Raw genomic sequence first — 20,562 nt, forward strand, 5'->3', positions numbered from 1 at the left:
TTCAAAGGGAAAATTATGCTTTCTTTGTAAAAAAAAAAAAAAAGCATGGAAGAAAACAAAAAAATTACCTTCTGTGGCTGTGTAATAGTTTTGCCATTCTCAACTATTGAAGTAGGTCACAGAGCTGGGAGGAAATGGAGGAGGAGGCTGGTAACTGATCAATTTAATCTAATAGTCTATTGATTATTTAATCAATATAATTTTGTTTCATATATGAATAGTCACCAGAAAAATTTAATCAAAGTATAAAAAGCTTCCGTAATTTAAATTTAGGAGAAAACTGGGAGGGGGCGTCATCTTTCATTGTTTTATTTTTTTATTTACTTACAATTTACATGTAATAAACTGCACAGATTTTAGGTTTGTTGAGTTTTGAGAAATGTATCCATACAGTAACTGAAATGCAAACATATATAACTGTGTTCAAAAGGGCTTCGTATTTAGTTTGTTATTATTATTTTCTTGAAATGCTCAATAACTTTATCTTTGAACTTGTGTTTTGTAAGTCGAGTCTGATTGGACAAAGGAGCAATGGTGTGCATCTGCCGTTCCTTGTTGCCTCATTCACACATGGGCTTTACAGTGCCCCACAAGGACAGAATTCCAGGGGACAAATGATGAGTGAGGGTCTGGTGAGACTCACTGTGAGGTCAGCATGTCACCTCTGGGAATGAATAAGCATGGGCACCACTTTCCATTGCAGTCAGAACTTGCTTCAAACACAGAAAGAAAGCAATGGGGTTCGAAGAAACATTAATGATCAAGAAGCCTTAACCTATCTTTGCTAGTTGGTTGCTTCCATGTATTGGTCAATCACTTATGCTGAAAATGATGATATAAAAAAAAGGGGAAAGATAGGGCCGATCGTAACCCATAGTTCCTTTACCCTTCAGACTTTACTCACCATTAAGCAGAAGGGACAAAGCATTGGCAGAATGTTCATATATCAGGCCATGAAACAGAAACAATTTTATGAGTTTTGTTCAGCACTTTCACTGTTTGGATAAGAACAAAATACATATGTATGCATGAGCCACAAAATACTAATTCTGTAATTTCAGTTATTCTGCATACAAGATAAATGTTCTTACGTTTGCATTTGAAACTAGCATTGCACAATATAAGGATGAACAATAAATTTTAATATTTAATATTAAATTTAAATATAACAATTTTCATTTTCTTTGTTAAGAACAACATTGCATGACAAATTAAAAATGCCATCACAATTCAAAAGACTTTGGAAGGAAGAAAAAGCTTTATATCTTACTACCTTTAATGACATTTTTTCCTGCTTTATGAACAATGCCCCCCATTTTAATTTTGCACTGGGCTCTTCATATAATGTGGCCAACCCTGCTGTATATAAATGGAATCTTACAATGTGGCTTCCTTGTGTCTTTTTTTTTTTTTTAGGTCAACATGAACTGTTATGAGATTCATCCATGTTATTATGTGTGGCAGCACTTCATTTCTTCCTATAGTTGAGCAGCATTTCATTATATGACTACCATTCCCCCTGTTGATGGACATTTGTATTATTTCAAGTTTAGAACTATTAACAATAAAGGTGCCAGGGGTGCCTGGGTGGCTCAATAGGTTAAGCGTCTGCCCTCGGCTCAGGTCAAGATCTCAGGGTCCTGGGATTCAGCCCCATATCTGGCTCCCTGCTCAGCGAAGAGTCTGCTTCTCCTTCTGCCCCTTCCCCCACTCGTGCTCTCTCTCTCTTTCTTTCAAATAAATAAATAAAATCTTTTTAAAATATTTAAAAAAAAGAATAAAGTTGCCATGAACATGCTTGTATAGGTCTTTTTGTGAATATATGTTTCATTTCTCCTAGGTAATAACTAAGGGTAGAATTCCTGGATCATAAAAATACTGTGACAGATACAGGAGAAAAGCATTTGACAAAATAGTAAAAAAGATTATTTATACTACTTCCTATCACTCTGATTTTCAAAACATTAACATTTTTCCTTATTTGCTTCAGATTCCCTCTTTTAAGGAATAAAATATTTGAAACAACTAAGATTCCATCCCAGCTAATTTGCCAACATCCCCAGATGTAACATGAAACTGAAATTCAATTGTATTATTCCAAGCACATTTTATGCAAGTATATATCCATAAACTATGTATACATTTTTAAATGCTATAAAATTTATGTAGAAATTGTATCACACTCAATTATCATTCTGTAGTTTGCTTTTTCCAACATTCCTGAGATTTAGCCATTTTGATAACTTTCTTTGCTTCCTTACTTGATCTTTTCAGCTAAACCCTTCACAGTAACACTAAACCAGAGTTTACTTATTCATTTCTCTACAATATGTCTGATCCCACATTTATCATTTTTACTATTACAGACATTGAAATAGACACCCTTGCACCTGTCACCTTGTCCATGTATGAGAATTAATATGTAGATGTAAATTGCCAATTTGCAGGGTATGTGCACTTTGACTTTATTGAAAATCATAAAATTATTCTCCAAAATGGTTGTGCTAATTTACATTCCACAAGTAATGTCAGAATTCTCATTCACCTCACATTCTCACCAATAGGTGATATAATCAAACTTTAAATTTTTTCTGATTATGGGTGCATTCCCCAAATTACTGAGAGTTTGAACATCTTTACATATGGTTATGGACCACATACGTTTCCTCTTTTGTGACTTATCTATCCATATCTTAGGCCTATTTTGTTTTTATTTTTGGTGTTTTTCCAATTGAGTTGTACCTGTTTTTTTTTATTCTGGACTCAACAAAGCTTTTGTTAGCTATGGATGTTGACAATTAAATATTCCAGTAAAGTTCTTAATTTTATTTACGGTTTCTTGAGTCATACAGAAATTTTTAATTTTAGTGTAGTCAAAAACTTCTAATTTTCCTTGATGATCTGTTCTTAATTTGTCTTAAGAAATCTTTTCCTATTCTAATGTCATGTAAATATTCTTCTATATTTCCTTTCAAAAGTTTTAAGATTTAGAATTTCACAATCTAGATCTATAATCTACCAGAACATTATTCATTTATTTTACAGAGAGTGCACAGTTGGTATCTAATCCTATTTTTTCCCATCTGGTTAGCAATTGTCTACCCTATATAATAGTCTTTTTCCACCAATGGTCTACAGTGCCACCTCTGTTATAGTCCAAGTTTCTGTGCATGTATACGTGAAAGAGTGTGTGTGTGTGTGTGTGTGTGTGTGTGTGTACATGCATACATGTGTGGGGTCTATTTGCATCTCCCAATATCAAAACCATGTTGATTTAATCACCACTATTTTATAAAAAGTCTTGGAATCTGGTGGGACAAATTAGTCTTTTCTAATAGGTTCTTTCACATTTAAAATAGTTTCTTATTTAATCATTCCAAAGAGGGAATTTTGTAATTATGCAGTACTCTTTTTTGACTATATTAAATTTACTGTTTTGATGAATGAATAAAGAAGTGGTATATATATATACAACGGAATACTATTTAACCATAAAAAGAAGGAAATATCGCCATTTGCAATGACATGAATGTAGCTAGAGAGTATAATGCTAAGCAAAATAAGTCAGTCAGAGAAAGACAAAGACCATACGATTTCACTCACGTGTGGAATTTAAGAAACAAAACAAATGAACAAAGGTAAAAAAAAAAAAAAAGAGCATGAGAGAGACAAAGAAACAGACTCTTAACCATAGAGAACAAACTTATGGTCACCAAAGAGGTGGTGGGGATGGGTGAAATAGATGATGTGAATTAAAAAGTACCATTTTCCCCCATTTTACAGTGAGAAATCTTCAGAACACTTAAGTAAATTGCTCTAAGTCACACTAATATGCTATTAATAAGCAGCAAATCCACATATCTAATTCTACCTTGTAACATTTCCAATGCATTCTATTGTCCCTTTATAATGACCATCATGGACTCTACCACCACTTTTTTTTATAAGTTCACTTTTCACATGTAGCTCTCATGCCCCTCAATTATAAGAAGCCAAGAAGACAGTGCTCAAAGAAGTTAATATAGTGCCTTACATACAAAAAGTGCATAATAAACATTCATTGGTTACCCAGAATATAGAGACATGCCTTATAAGTTATTGATTTTTTTAATAGCTTTATTTAAAAAAGAGAGATTAGAGCCTTCTGAGTCTCTGTTATTTGGCATCATAGTGGAAGTGATACAATGTAGCTCTTTAAATAGAAAAATAGGCAGAAAGAGTGTGGTGGGCATTAAGCTAACCCATGCCCACCGTGTTCTTCAAGTACAGCGAATCAACTTCCTGACCTCCAGTGGGCAGTTCTCAGGAAGAGAGATTTAGAGGTCAGCTGCCTAGAGCTAAACTGTATAGTATAATGCCAAATTTTGGATTTTATCCTATAGGTAACTGTGTGACATAAAGTTATTGGTAAAAAAAAAAAAGTAAGTTAAGAAAGAGCAAAAAGCTCAAGCAAACTTAGTCTTAATATGTTGTCATGTCCACATACCATTTATACTATTGTGTAATATTTATCTTTAAAATTAATTCGTTTTAAAACTTGGCAATATATGTGAAATTACAAGCTAAACATGCTTTTCATAGCTTTCCCAACATATTAAAAGAAATATGGAACTATAAAAATAAAAATGGCCCCCATGTTTTGCATGACTGGAGTACACAACCACCCTATAGTGAAAAGCTTTGGTGTGGTCACTAATTGTGACGTGGGCCGATGACCTAATGTGACATGGGCCGATGACCTAATGTCCCTATGCTTCAGTTCCTTCCTCTGTGAATGGAGATGATACCTAGTGTTCAAAGGTCTTATGATGTTTACTTGACTACAAAACGGCAGGCCTGGCTCTTCCAGGGAAGATGGTGGAGTAGGAGGACCATAGGTTCACCTTGTCCCATGGACAACTAGAGAACACTCACAGCAGGTGTAAATAACTCCAAACTGCAAGCCCGATGCTGGGTACATGGTAAGTACGAGCAAACGTTCCCTCCTCCCTGCACATTCATTCAGCTCCTTCGACTAAGGATTAAGCATTAAGGCACAAATGTTCTCTATCTGATCCCTGGAATATCTGTTCCATGCCAAATCTATTATTTTGACTATTTGCTGTATATTTTAAAATGAAAATAATGTTAAAGGAAGGTTTACAAAAGAAGAAACATTTACACAAAATATTTTTTCAATGCATTGCCCTTAAGTACATGTATAATTTGCTTTATTTCAGCATTGCTTTTTATTTATGGGGATAACATTCAGAAACAATTGTTGCACCCAAATGTATTTCCTTAATTTATCCAGCAGAGGAACAATGACTAGGTCATTTTTATGGTACTATATGCTATTTTAATTCTTAGTGAACTCCATATCCTCCATCGATGGAGGATAATCCCTCATGATTAATGCTCAGTTTGGGGGTAGACTATAGAAGGAAGCTCTCAGAAAGAATCTAGAAGAAAGTGAATTATAGCCCCATGGCTTGTGGTAATTTTATGATTTTTATCACACATATATAAATTCAAGAAATAATCTCTAATAATCTTGATCTAATGAATTGTATATTAAGAAAGTGATACAAATATTTACCTATTGATTAGTCACAGAAATTTATGCAGATGAAACTTGTTATTGAAATTGGTTGTTAGGGGCGCCTGGGTGGCTCAGTCAGTTAAGCATCTGTCTTCAGCTCAGGTCATGATTCCAGAGTCCTGGGATCGAGCCCCGCATCGGGCTCCCTGCTCAGTGGGGAGCCTGCTTCTCCCTCTCCCACTCCCCCTGCTTGTGTTCCCTCTCTCGCTGTCTCTCTCTCTGTCAAATAAATAAATAGAATCTTAAAAAAAAAAGAAAGAAATTGGTTGTTAGCCCAATAAGACATGAATGATACCGATAGAGGAATCGAAGTTTAGGAAAGATTAAAACAGACTTTTCTTTGGGAAGTATTTTCATGCTTTGGACATTTATGAAGCATCATATAGTTTTGTTTTGAAATGTCATCTTGACCCAGTTTGGAGGCCCTGGCTAAAGGCCAGTCAGTTCTCTTTCTTGAGCAGTTGATGAAGTCCATACCCCAACTCTTTCCCTTACCTTCTGGGTCTCTCACACTCCAGGGCCAACAGGTTCCCACCCTAATTGCCCCAGGCCAGGAAGCCAGACAGCTCCAGACAACCTCTATGCCAGCAGCCCTGGAAATTATTCAAATTAGCCAATCCACATGGAGTCCCTAAAACCTAGCTAACTCCACCTTGCTTGCCATACTCAAGCCACTTCTTATGGCAACTTACTGTTACCATGTCCCCATGCAACCTCCTCTGTGGACCTGTGTGACAACTTTACTCATTTGGAGCTGGATGTCACAAAAAATTCTGCATTTCATTTATCCCAGTGCCTGTGTGTTGTGTCCTAACTTCCAAAGAACCTACAATCCTACCTAATATTTTATCATTATACAACATGAAGTCATAACAGACAATGTTGTAAGTTTTCTCTCATTCCTTAGTATGCGTGACTAATTTCTAATTATTTCTCTCTAAAAATAATTAGTTACTTTTACAGTTAGAATTTCCAAAGAAGACTACCTTGAAACTCTCAATGGGAATATACTCAGGAGATGAATTTTAGACATAGATACAGCAGCTAATATTTTCTCAAATAACTAAAATATTTTGCATGACCTTAACATCCAAGAAGCTGAGAAAAAAAGGTATAGGAAAGGTGAGAATTGTAAAAATACAGTCAATTAGAACTTTCTCATACCTATCACTGATAGTGACCTTGCTAAGTAAAGGAAAGGCTGGTGGAAATTTTAGAAGATGATTACATTTTGTTTTTAAGCATCTAGGATTTTTAGAGTATTGCACGCTGTGCCCGATCTCTCTACTAACCAATATATCTTTGTTGATATCTCAAATCATATTTGTAAACTAAGAAAGCTTCTAGTACTGAAAAGAGCCATAGCTGTGGCATCAGAACAATCTGGATTCCAATCTTGACTTAATCGCTATCTACCTTATGACATTGGGCAGATCGTTCCAACTACTTTTTAAATATCATATGTACATGCGTTTATAATTTTCACATAAATGCATAAATTAAAACACTCATTTTTTATAATCTTTTCCTTTTTCAGTTTGTTCCTCTATCATCCCCAGGTTCCGTATCACCTGCCCCCACCCACCCACATATCTCTAGGTACTGGCGTTAAGTTAGAATTTATCATCTATATTTTTTCAGGTTTTTACAAGACATACAAACATATACACATACACTGTAGCATATCTATATGTATATACATGTGGCGTGCATATCATATATATAATACCCGTGCAAAGTAAATTAATAACCATCTCATTACACACACACACACACACACACGCACGCACGTTTCTTCCTTTTTTTCACACATCTCATGTAAATCCCACTATGCCTGGTAGGGTAGCTATTTTATTTTTAATTGTGTGCCTATATTATAATTTATTCAGCCATTCTATTGATGAACATTGACTTTGCTTTATTTAGTTATGTATTCATTTCTCCTTTGCTGTATTCATTTGCTTACTTATTTTTGCCACAGTGCAGCAATAGACATCTTTGAAAATATGTTCTGATGTACTGAGGCTCATAATTCTATGTGATGCTTCCCAAGTAAAGGACTTCTGAGTTAAATGGCATGTGTATTTTAAAATTTTTGATAGCTATTCCCTAATCCAGCCATGGGTGGAATCATACTGGAACATGTAGACCATGTAGTTGACATCAATGAAGGGATCATTGATGGTGACAATATCCACTTTGCCAGAGTTAAAAGCAGCCCTGGTGACCAGGCGCCCAATACGGCCAAATCCGTTCACTCCGACCTTCACCATCGTGTCTCAGGGACGCGGCTGGCACTGCACCAGAATTCGCGGCTGTCTGTCGAACGGGGAGGAGCAGAGAGCCTTTTTTTTTTTTTTTCCCCCGAAGGGTTAAGATTTGCAGCTATTTTATTTACAAGTATACATTTAACACAATGAAATAAACTGATATATCGAAGCCTAGTTAATAGTAGTGTAACAATATGTATCATTTTGATGATTACCCAAATGCTTTCCCAAACAGTGGTCAAATTAATATTTTCACAAGCATGTTTGAGAGTTCATGCTTCCTATATCCCAGCAGCAATTGGCAGTCTTTTCAATTTTAGCCAATCTGATGTGAAGTGATATTTGTGTATTACCTTAAATTTGCTGATTATTAGTGAGTTTGGCCTCCTTTCAGCTTTCGTTGGTCATTTGGATTTGCTCATTTATCCGTTGCCTACTCAAGTTTGTCATATTGTTTGTCTATCTGTTAATATAACAAAGAGGCAACAAAACAAATATTATATGTCAGATATTTATAGATACTACATATCTGTTTGTTTTGCTAATTGCATTTTTACCAAATATTTTTAATGTTTTTAAATCAAATATACTTATCTAAGTTTCTAGGCTTATTTAAGAAGATCTTCCACAGGGGCACCTGGGCGGCTCAGTTGGTTAAGCACCAACTCTTGATTTCAGCTCAGGTCATGATCTTGGGGTCATGGAATCGTCGGGGTCCACACTCAGTGAGAGTCTGCTGGAGATTCTGTCCGTCTATCCCTCTGCCCCTCCCCCTGCCCTCTCTCTCTCTCTCAAATAAATAAATAAATCTTTAAAAAAAAAAAAAAGAAGAAGAAGAAGAGCTTTCACAAACCTAGACTGTGCATATAGCTTAGATTTTATTGTCGGAGTTCTATCATCTTATTTCTTACACTCAATTGGTAATATATGATAGATCCCCATTGTGTCGGCACCATTTATTAAATAGTTAAAACACGAGCTTTGTCATTCACTAAATTTATTCTTTTTTTAAAGATTTTATTTATTTATTTGTCAGAGTGGGGAGGGCACAAGCAGGGGGAGCTGCGAGCAGAGGGAGAAGCAGGCTCCCCGCCGAGCAAGGAGCCCGATGCGGGACTCGATCCCAAGACCCTGGGATCATGACCTGAGCCAAAGGGAGTTGCTTAAGGACTGAGCCACCCAGGCAGCCCTCACTAAATTTATTCTTAAGTATTTCATAGTTTTGTTACTATTACAATGTTTTTCATTTACTTTACTGAAGTTTATTGCTAGAGTAGAAAACAATACTGGTTTTTAAATTTAGCTAATACTCAGTCATTTTATTGCTCACTAAAAGCCTGAAATTTAATCATAGGACTACTGAATGCTTCCCTTACCTTAAAATTTACCACTACATTGCCAAAAGGTTATTTACTGCAGTTCCTGTCACCCAGCAAATCATGTTTAGTTTTCAAGAAAAAATTACAAGACATACAAAAAGGGGAAAAAAAGTTTGAAGAGACAGAGCAAGCATCAGAACCAGACTCAGATATGACAGAGATGCTGGAATGATCAGACCAGGAATTTAAAACAACTCTGACTGACCTACTAAGCGCTCTAATGAAAACAGTAGATGGTATGCAAGAACAGATGAGCAATGCAGGCAGCGACATGGGAATTCCAAGAAGAACCACAAAGGGAATGCTAGAGATCAAAAACACTGTAACAGAAATGACGATGCCTTTGATTGGGCTGATGAGCAGATTATACCTGGCTGAGGAGATTATCTCTGCACCTGAGGATATCTCAGTAGAAATTTCCAAAACTGGGATGCCTGCGTGGCTCAGTCCTTTAAGCGGCTGCCTTCGGCTCAGGTCATGATCCCAGGGTCCTGGAATTGAGTCCTGCATCCGGCTCCCTGCTCTGAGGGAAGCCTGCTTCTCCCTCTCCCACTCCCCCTGCTTGTGTTCCCTCACTCGCTGTGTCTCTCTCTGTCAAATAAATAAATAAAATCTTTAAAAAAAAAATTTCCAAAACTGAAAAGCATACGATGTCTGCTTTCAAACCACAATGGAATTAACCTAAAAATCAATAACAAACAGATAGCTGGAAAATCCCCCAAATACGTGGAGATTAAGCAACACGCTTTCATATTAACACATGCGTCAGAGAAGAAATCTCAAGGAAGATTTTTAAATAATTTAAACTAAATTAAAATGAAAATACAACTTATCAAAATGTGTGGGATGCTGTTAAAGTCGTACTTAGAAGCTAATTTATAGCATTGAGTGTATACATTAGCAAAGAAGAATGCTTTAAAATCAATCACCTAAGCTCCTACCTAAGGAAAACAGAAAAAAATGAGCTAATTAGATCCAAAGTAACTAGAAGAAATAAAAAAATTAGAGCAGAAATCAATGAACCTGAAAATAGAAAATCAATAGGGAAAGCAACAAAATCAAAAGCTGGTTGAAAATATCAATAAAATTAACAGACCTCTAGCCAGGCCAACCAAAAAAAAAAAAAAAAAAAGCAGATACAGATTGCTAATATCAGAAATGAAAGAAAGGACAACACTACAGATCCCTTTATAAAAATGGATAATTATCCTTTACTAAATGGATAATAAAGGAATACTATGAACAACTCTATGCACATAAATTTGATAACCTAGATGAAATGGACCAATTCCTTAAAAGACAAAATCTGCCAAAACTCACACAAGAAGAAAGGGACAATCTAAGTACCCAAAGCAACCTACACATTTAACACAATCCTTATCAAAATACCAACAGCATTTTTCACAGAGCTAGAACAAACAATCCTAAAATTTGTACGGAACCACAAAAGACCCCGAATAGCCAAAGCAATCTTGAAAAAGAAAAGAAAAGCTGGAGGCATCACAACAGACTTCAAGTTACATTACAAAGCTGAAGTAATCAAAACTACATGGGACTGGCACAAAAATAGACACATAGATCAATGGAACAGAATAGAAAATGCAGAAATGGGTCCACAACTATGTGGTTGATTAGTTTTTGACAAAGCAGGAAAGAATATCTAATGGAAAAAAGTCTCTTAGACAAATGGTGCTGGGAAAACTGAACAGTCATGTGCAGAAGAATGAAATTGGACCACTTTCTTACACATCACAAAATAAATTCAAAATGGGTGAAAGACCTAAGTGTGAGACAGGAAACCATTAAAATCCTAGAGAACACAGGCAGCAACCTCTTTGACCTCAGCCATAGCAACACTTAGCTTTCATTTAAAACATCACCAATTAAAAGCTAAAACTTTAACAATTTTCTCTTTCTCAGAATACAAGTTCAGGTGACTGAAAAGACCTTGACGTGGCACGGCCAAGGTAGCCATAATGATCCTTACATGTATGATTCAGTCACCCACAAGGCAAATTGTGAAACCTGCCCGAGACAATAGACGGAACATTCTGCAGCTAATCAGCTGATGCAGCAGTGTGCCAAGTTATCTGGGAACACATTCCTAAAATCACCCTAAGACTGAAATGGTACACCGAGAGAGAACATTAAGATGTGTGACTGTTTGTGGGTAGCTGTTCACTGAAGCATCTTGGAAAATCCCTGCTGTGAATAAGGAGAGAAAACATTGGGCAGGAAATGATGGCCCATAAAGGGTACAAAGGTCACTGGAGCCAACCTTGATTCCTTTTTCTTACTCGGAGCCTATGCCAGAATTAGCATTTTTCTTTACAAATTTAGCCCATCAACCAGTCGCATAACCCTTATCATAACAGATGGCTTAGAGTGGTTGACTAAGAAGAGACCAAAAAAGAGTAAATGACCACGTGCGCGTGCACACACACACACACACACACACACACTCAATCTGCCCTACACCAAGTAAACATTTCATTAGTATGCTTTGTTGATTATGAATTTGCTTAAAGGTAAATATTCGGAGGGACAGTTAAATCTATTGGTATTTTGCCCCACATTGTGAATTACATATGACAAATAAGTATGCAATTAAAAAAAAAAACTCAGTTACTATAACACCAAGTGGCAGAGAGTTTACATCTTGGTAGCTAGATGATTCGATTTTGCTGGGCTCCCATATGAGTAAGGTAAGTGAACAGGTGGGAACTGAGGAAGAAGATAGATTGCTTCCCTACTAAAATCACATTTGAAAGTCCAGAAAAAATCTGGAAGGAAGGAAAATAAAGTTATACACTTAGGCAATAAATCAGGGAAGTGAGCAAAGCACACTTGATGGTCTTGTGGCAAAGAAAAGGACGATAAAGAAAAATACTGAAGGGGTACCTCGGGTTTTTTACTTAAAGACATATGCAGTATTACCTCTCTCCTCCAAATCACCTGTGAGGTAACCAGAAGTTCTATGTAGCTCACTGTTTTTTTCTGAAGCACATTCTTTGGGGGGTAGTTCACAGAAGGCAATGAGGGGACAGCTGACTTCTGAATCACCATTGGACTGAAAACTGCAGGAATTAGAGTCTGAACCTGCAGTCGGAGTTACTGTCCTACCTTATTATAGGGCTGGACGTGGAGGTAGAATGGAAAATTGTGTATATCCCTTCGGTATATGGAAAAGTTGAATCATTCAGTCAGCCAGTCACTATTTACTGAGCACCTATTATGTGTGCTTTGATACCATGGAAGGTTTCACTCTTGAAATCTTTTATGAAATCTGAAAGACACAGTTCAGCCAAGTGATTAAGCATTGAGGTCCAAACCGTGGTTTCAGCACTTACCGGTTGTTAACCTTAAGTAAGTTTCCCCGGCTTGATTCCTCTTCTTTTTTTTTTTTTTTTCTTTTTTTGGGGTAGGGAGGGCTCTAAATACTAAATACTCTTTAGTTTTTAAGTTTTTTAATTCCAGTTAGTTAACATACAGTGTGGTATTAGTTCCGGGGGTACAATATAGTGATTCAACACTTCCATACCACAGCCGGTGCTCATCACAACAAGTGCCCTTCTGAATCCCCATCACCTATTTCACCCATCCCCCACCCACCTCCCCTCTGGTCCCTCAGTTTTCTCATTTGTAAAGCGAAGTCGATACCTTTGCTCTGCTACAGCATGTGTCTGTGTAATGTGAGTTGACTCATTCATGACTGGTAAATGAGAGAATGCTGTGAATATAATGCAGTAATGTGCTGGTTCACATGAGATTTTTCTCTACATGGTTTGTGTTTCGCCTCACTAAGTATCCGCAGCTGAATGCAAAGTGTATGAAGACCCTGATGCAGTGAGCTATGGGGGAATGCAGGGCTGTGAGTGGTGCAAACTGGGCTCCCTCTTACTGTTGGGTAAGTGTGACTTGATTTGGCACATAATCTGCCTGGCAATGATTATCTGCATGGTGCTTCCTGACTGGCGCATGTCATGTCTGTAAGGAGTTTCTGTTCTTCCTTACATCCTCAACAGTCCAGCAAACCCCGCATTTTTAGAAAGTTAAAGTCTCGTATTTTCTATAGCACTTTTTTCTACATTGTTGATCCGGAAAAACTACATATGAACTCCCATTTTACTTATCAGGCATTTATCATGTTTTTAAAAATGTGCTTATTTTAATTAATTCTATTGATGCTGTGCTTAGAAAGTTTTCTTTCTTTTGAATGGTCTCCTTTTAACCTTATATTCACTATGAGCCCTGCTGGCTTAGTGCAAACATTTGCAGAATGTGTTTTTTAGGAACGTGTATATTGCATTTTAGTGAAAAAACCTAGAATATCTATCTTGTAGAATTTTTTTTGTGGCTCAAGTGGATTAATAGCATAAACATCTCTGATATCGCCACTGCTTACCGTGTTCTAGGTGCTGTTTTGAGCACTTTACATGTAAATGTCAGATGAAGCTAGCACTTCATAAATATTCGCTTTTATCAGAGGAAACGTTTAACTAATATACATGCTCATGGTGCCCTGAATCAAGGTCATAGGTTATGCCATTACATAACTCAGGGGAGAGGAGAGATGCACACCAAAGACGTTGCATATTTGTATATGGTGTATGATCATTTCCTGCTGACTGGCAGTACAGTATCTGGTTCTAACAAAATCATATGATGGTAGTAACCTGTGTTGAAGAGGAACCCTTCCTAAGTAGTAGAGAGGGACTGTTAGGGCCAGCAAAGGACCTGCCATGAATAGTCTTTTTAGCTCCTATAAGCTTCCATTTATAGTCAGATCTCAAATGAGAGGAGTAGCATATCAATTAAAATTTATTTTAAAACTGTCATTAGTGACTTATCTCTCACACCATCATGGCCTTTTGGGTGGAGACAAGCTATAACACGAGGGTAAAGGACGCCCCAGTGATTTTTAGTTCGCATAAGTGATTTCTTCCTAACCAAGGCTTAAGACCAGTTTGGTAAAGTTGATCTTTGACACCCTGTTTCTCCTTTTCCTTTTCTTTTTGGGCTTTGTGATCAGGTAGCATGGTCTTGAATCCCTTCCATTGTAGCAAAGCACATGTAATAGGTGCTCAGTAATTGGCTGATGGAATAATTCAACTTTTTCATATACCAAAGGGATATACAAAACTCTCCATTCTACCTCCACATTCAGCACTATAATAATGTACTACAGTAGCCCCTATAAGCCTTGGGTTTTTTGGTTTTTATTTTTATATTTTTTTACAAATATTCCAAGAGGCTACTCTTTCTTTTTTTCAGTTTTACTGAGGTATAATTGACAAATACTATTATATAATATTTAAAGTGTACACTCTGATGATTTGATATATGTATACATTGAGAAAGGACTAACACATGGAATTAATTAATACATCCATCACCTCATATATTTCTTTTTTTGGTGAAAATATTTAAGTTTTACTCTCAGCAAATTTCAATTATACGATTCAGTACTATCAACATAGTCACCATGTTATACATTAGATCCTCAGAACTTATTGATCTTATAACTGAAAATTTGTACCCTTTACCAATGTCTCCATATTTCCTCCATCCCCCGGCCCCCAGCCCCTGACAATGGCTTTTCTAGTCTCTGTTTCTACGGGTTCAACTTTTTGTTTTTTTAGATTCCACATATGAGTAATATACAGTATTTGTCTTTCTCTATCTGGCTTATTTCACTTAGCCTAATCCCCTCCAGATTCATTCATGTTGTAACAAATGACAAGATTTCATTCTTTCTTAAGGCTGAATAATACTCCATTGTATATTCATAGCACATCTTCCTTATCCATCAATAGACACTATTCACAGAGTGAAAAGGCAACCGACAAATGGAAGAAGATATTTTCAAGTCATATATCTGATAAGGGATTAATATCCAGAATATATAGAGAACTCCTAAAACACAACAAACAACTTGATTCAAAAATGGACAAAGACTTGAATAGACATTTCTCCAAAGAAGACATACAAATGACCAATAAGCTTATGAAAAGATGCTGTACTTAAGGGAAATGCAAATCAAAACTACAATGAGATATCACCTCACATCCATTAGGCTGGCTACTTTCGAAAAAAAAAAAGTGTCAACAACAAGGGTTAGGTGGGAATGTAAAATGGTATAGCCACTGGAAAACAGTATGGAGGTTCCTCAAAATATTAAAAATAGAACTGTCATATGATTTAGCAGTTCCCCTGGATATATACCCAAAAGAATTAAAAGCAGGATCTCAAAGAGTTATTTTTACGCCACATTTATAGCAGCATTATTCATTATAGCTAAAACACGGAAGCATCCAAGTGTCCGTCAACCAATGAGTGGATAAGCAAAATGTGGTATATACATTCAATGAAATATTATTCAGTCTTAAAAAGGAAGGGAACACTGTAACAGGAGAGGAAGAATGAAGGGGAGTAAGCCAGAGGGGGAGAGGAACCATGAGAGATGATGGACTCTGAAAAACAAACTGAGGGTTCTAGAGGGGAGGAGGGTAGGGGGATGGGTTAGCCTGGTGATGGGTATTAAGGAGGGCACGTTCTGCATGGAGCGCTGGGTGTTATGAACAAACAATGAATCATGGAACACTACATCAAAAACTAATGATGTAATATATGGTGATTAACATAACAATAAAAAATTAAAAAAAAGAAAATCTTTAAAAAAAAAAAAGGAAGGGAACACTGGAAATGGTGCAACAGGATGAACATTGAGGACATTATACTGAGTGAAAAAGCCAAATACTCTTCATTCCACCTGTATGAGGTACTTAGGTTAGTCAAAATTATAGAGACAGAAAGCATCATAGTGTTCACCAGGAGCTGGGTGGAGGGGAGAATGGGGAGTTATTGTTTACTAAGTATAAACTTTAAGTGTTACAAAATGAAATGAGTTAAGAGGATGGATGGTGGTAATGGCTGTATAACAAAGTGAATGTATTTAATACCAACAAAGTGTATGCTTCAAAATGGTTAAGATGGTAAATTTTATTTTACGTATGTTTCAACACAATAAAAAAAGTGGTGGAGGAAGACAAAAAATTCTTAAGTGTCCATTGACAGACACTTCAGCTGTTCCCCTGCCTTTGCTATCGTGAATAATGAGCTCGGGAGTACAGATATCTCTTCGAAATAATGATTTCACTTCCTTGGATATATTTGCAGAAGTAGAATTTCTCGAGGAACTTCCATACTGTTGTCCAGAGTGGCTGTACCAGTTTGCATCCCCACCAGCAGTGCATGACTCTCCCTTTTCTCCACATCCTCACCAGCATTTACCTCTTGTCTATTTGATAATAACCACCCTAAGGGTAGGAGATGATATCCCGTTGTGGTTTTGATTGGTCTTTCCCTGATGATTCGTGATGCTGAGCATCTTTTCATGCGCCTGTTGGTCATTTTTGCACGTCTTCTTTGGAAAAATGTCTCTTCGGGTCCTTAAAGGCCTCGTTTATAACAGGTGGTTAGGATAGTGAGACCCTGCCTTCATCACCTCTGTACATTCTGAGTGCAGAGTGAGCATTCATTACACTCAATCAGGGTACCTGGCTTGGAAAATTAGTCTGGTAATTATTATTGTAGTTGATCCAAGAGCAAAATTCAATTATTACAGCTGATCTGATCTAGAGCTTAATAATTCCCCTATAAATTGATGCTCTAATTTATTCCACATATTTACATGTAGAAATATATTCTGGTCTAGTTTTCATAGGTTTTATACTAATTATTCATTGCGCTTGGATCCTCTGAAATTAAGTGCCCCCCTCACTGCCAGCAGCAGGAGTTGCTGTCCATTCCCTGTCACAAGGAAATAACTCCTGCGGGGTGGGAACTCACTTATCTTTCTCACAGCTGCTTACCACACACCCAGGCTATTATGTTGATCTGAAGACAAGATGTGCTGCAAGAGCCTGTGTGCTGCTTCTTGCCTCCTTCCGTTTCTCTCTTTCCTCTGTTTAGGCATAGCACCGATTTATAGAGGTAAAAAAAAAAAAAATTGGAGAAGCAGTATATACAGTCATTTGTTCTAGCCCTTGTGTTGGTTTGTTTTCCAGAAAATATTTGCTGTATTTTTCAAATAGTTTATCAGTTTATTTGCCTAATTGGTTTCTTAGCTCAGCCTTATATATTTAAAAAAAAAATCATGGGGCACCTGGGGGCTCAGTCAGTTAAGCATCTGCCTTTGGCTCAGGTCATGATCGCAGGGTCCTGGGATCGAGTCCCACAACGGGCTCCCTGCTCAGCAGGAAGCCTGCTTCTCCCTCTCCCTCTGCCGCTCCCCCTGCTTGTGCTCTCTCTCTCACTCTCTCTCTGTCAAATAAACAAATAAAATCTTTAGAAAAAAATAAAAATAAAATAAAATTAGAGACTTTCACCACACACACACACACACACACACACACACACACACACACACACACACACACACACACACACACACAAAATACCCAGCAACATACCATTGTTGCTATGAAATAAATGGTCTCTATCTTGCTCTCCCCAGACTCACATATGCATTGTGATTGAGGCAGAAAAGGAGGTCATCGAAGGACAGCCTACTGAGGCTTCTTCCAATTTTAAACATCCTCGGCCATTTCACAAGGGATTGGAATTTCAAGCACACAAATCAGAGGAGTTTGAGACTGGCTCCATGATGCTCTGCGTAGTAATTGAAAAATTCTGTTAAGTGGTATCATGTGCCAAGAAACCTCTGAGCCTCTCTATACCTAACTTTGAGTCTGCAGAAGCAGAAACAGAAGTATTACTGAACAATATTTTACCAAATTGAGTCAAATTGAGTAGCTATTTTTCATTCATCTTTTACGGAGGTGAAATAGCACAGTGGTGAAGAATACAGGCTTTCGGGTTACACTGATCAGTCACTTACCAATTAGGTGGGGGTAGGCATGTTACTTAATCTCACCAAGATTTAGTTTTCTTATCAATAAAATGAGGAATCAAAGGCAATAATTCGTGTATTTAGCACAGTACCTGGCAACAGTAATTCAATAAATTTTATTCATGAAAATAGCAGAGCAAATCATACTTGCAGTCTTTGCTAGTATACACAGTATGTGCAGATCACAGATCATCAAAACATTGGAAAGTAACTCTTAGAATCATTCTGCAATTGGTCTATTGCCATGAGTTAAGCACAGCCTAAGGAAACGTATTTTAGTCCAAGTTGATAAGAACTAAAGTTCCCCAGATTAAGTGAAAATTTCACAAAGGGCAGGCAATGAAAGTTTTACACACTGTGATTTTATGATCTATAACTTTCCTTAAGATTACAACTTTTCACAGAATGGTCAAAAAGGCTTGAAATGAATGAAACATGGTTTTATAACTAAAATATTTGCAATTATAGTAAAGATTTCTAGGCATTTAAATCACAGAAACTATAACTGTACACAGATATTTCAAAGATCAATACGAAAATTTAAACTGATACATTGAAGACTTTTGAACTAAACGGTATCAAACTCCTAAGGCATCCATTATGCTAGGACATTTAATGCCATATAAAAACACCATGATTCAATAAAATATGTGACCTTTATTAAAAATTCCTTGTATCTCAAGTTATGTGCTAGGAAATAAAAATTGTGAGATTAAATCCTAGCCTTCAGTGAATTCATGATCTAAAAAAAAAAAAAAACAGACAAACAAATAACAATCTAAATGCACCTTTTAAGCACTGTAACAAAGATCTGCTTAAACAGCTAGGGGAGACAAGAAGAAATCGAAGTGGAATGGGAGATATTAGGAACCCAGAAAGCCAGAGAGAACTGATCATCACTGAACTGTACCTAAAAAAATGAGTAAAAATTTTCTAGTTTGTATTTTCCAGGCTGGCAGGGTCAAGATAGCATGGAGGAACAAATATATATGGCAGACTTGTTTCCCACTGACACATCATTCTTTAAACCAGACCAAAACACCCACACACCATTTTACCACATGGCTCAGAAATGCAAGTTTAAAGATCAACAGAGCTTCTTGACCTCATCTCTCCTCCCACACCAATCTCTAATTCATCCCTGATTTGCCTAACCCTGGATTTCTGTTCCATACCCTGATTTTTATTTCTACATCTTTCCCCATTTGGTATTTGTGACCCGATAGATGGTTAGTGTTTTCTTAGGATCTGGTATATCTACAAAATTTGGGGCTACAGTTGTTTCTTTCATGCATAATCACAATCAATATTTTAGAATTTTTCCTTCAAGTTTATTTTTTAAATAAATAAAGGTACACATAGACATTGATTTAGATATATACAGACATATATGAGAAGGAGAAAAGAAATTAGCTATTTAGAAACATACCACCATCCAACCTCAGCAGACTATGGTAAAATTAAGACCCTTTTTTTCCATTAAGCACCTTGATAGACTGGGGTGTATATATATGAGTCTGGAGGAACATCAGATTTAATTTTAATAAAATAAACTGAGCATTGCTTCCTCAGTAAGTAATATGAGAAACAAAATACAAATCTATCCTTGATTAAACTAGAGAAATCTGCAACGATGTGGATGGAACTAGAGGGTATTATGCTAAGCAAAATAAGTCAGTCAGAGAAAGACAATTATCATATGATCTCACTAATATGTGGAATTTAAGAAAGAAAAGAGAGGATCATAGGGGAAGAGAGGAAAAAATAAGGCAAGACAAAACCAGAGAGGGAGACAAACCATAAGAGACTCTTTATCAGAGGAAACAAACTGAGGTTTGCTGGAAGGGAGAGGGGTGGGAGGGACGGGGTAACTGGTGATGGACATTAAGGACGGCACATGATGTCAGAGCACTGGGGATTATATACGACCGATGAATCACTGACCTCTGCCTCTGAAACCAATAATACATTGTATGTTAATTAATTGAATTTAAATTTTAAAAATGGAAAAAAATAAATAAATGATCATTTTGCTTTTTACAAAATAAACAAACAAACAAACTAGAGAAATCTGAACCTCCATATCATAAAAGAAGGGTTACAAAAAGTTGTGAAGGTCAATCAGAAAGTACAGCAAAAGAGGCGCCTCGGTGGCTCAGTCAGCTGAGCATCTGACTCTTGGTTTCAGCTCAGGTCATGATCTCGAGATTGTGGGATCAAGCCCTGGGACAGTCTCTGTGCTCATCACAGAGTCTGCTTCAGATTCTCTCTCCCTCTCCCTTTCACTCACCCCCTCTCTCTGTTTCTCAAACAAATAAATAAAATCTTAAAAAAAAAAAAAAGGTACAGCAAGATATAGAGTAAGGACAATCACAGCTAAAAGCTCAAACAAAGCCAGCAGAGCATACTTCTCTAAAG

Source organism: Zalophus californianus, chromosome 2, assembly GCF_009762305.2.
Source record: "Zalophus californianus isolate mZalCal1 chromosome 2, mZalCal1.pri.v2, whole genome shotgun sequence".
NCBI lineage: Eukaryota > Metazoa > Chordata > Mammalia > Carnivora > Otariidae > Zalophus > Zalophus californianus.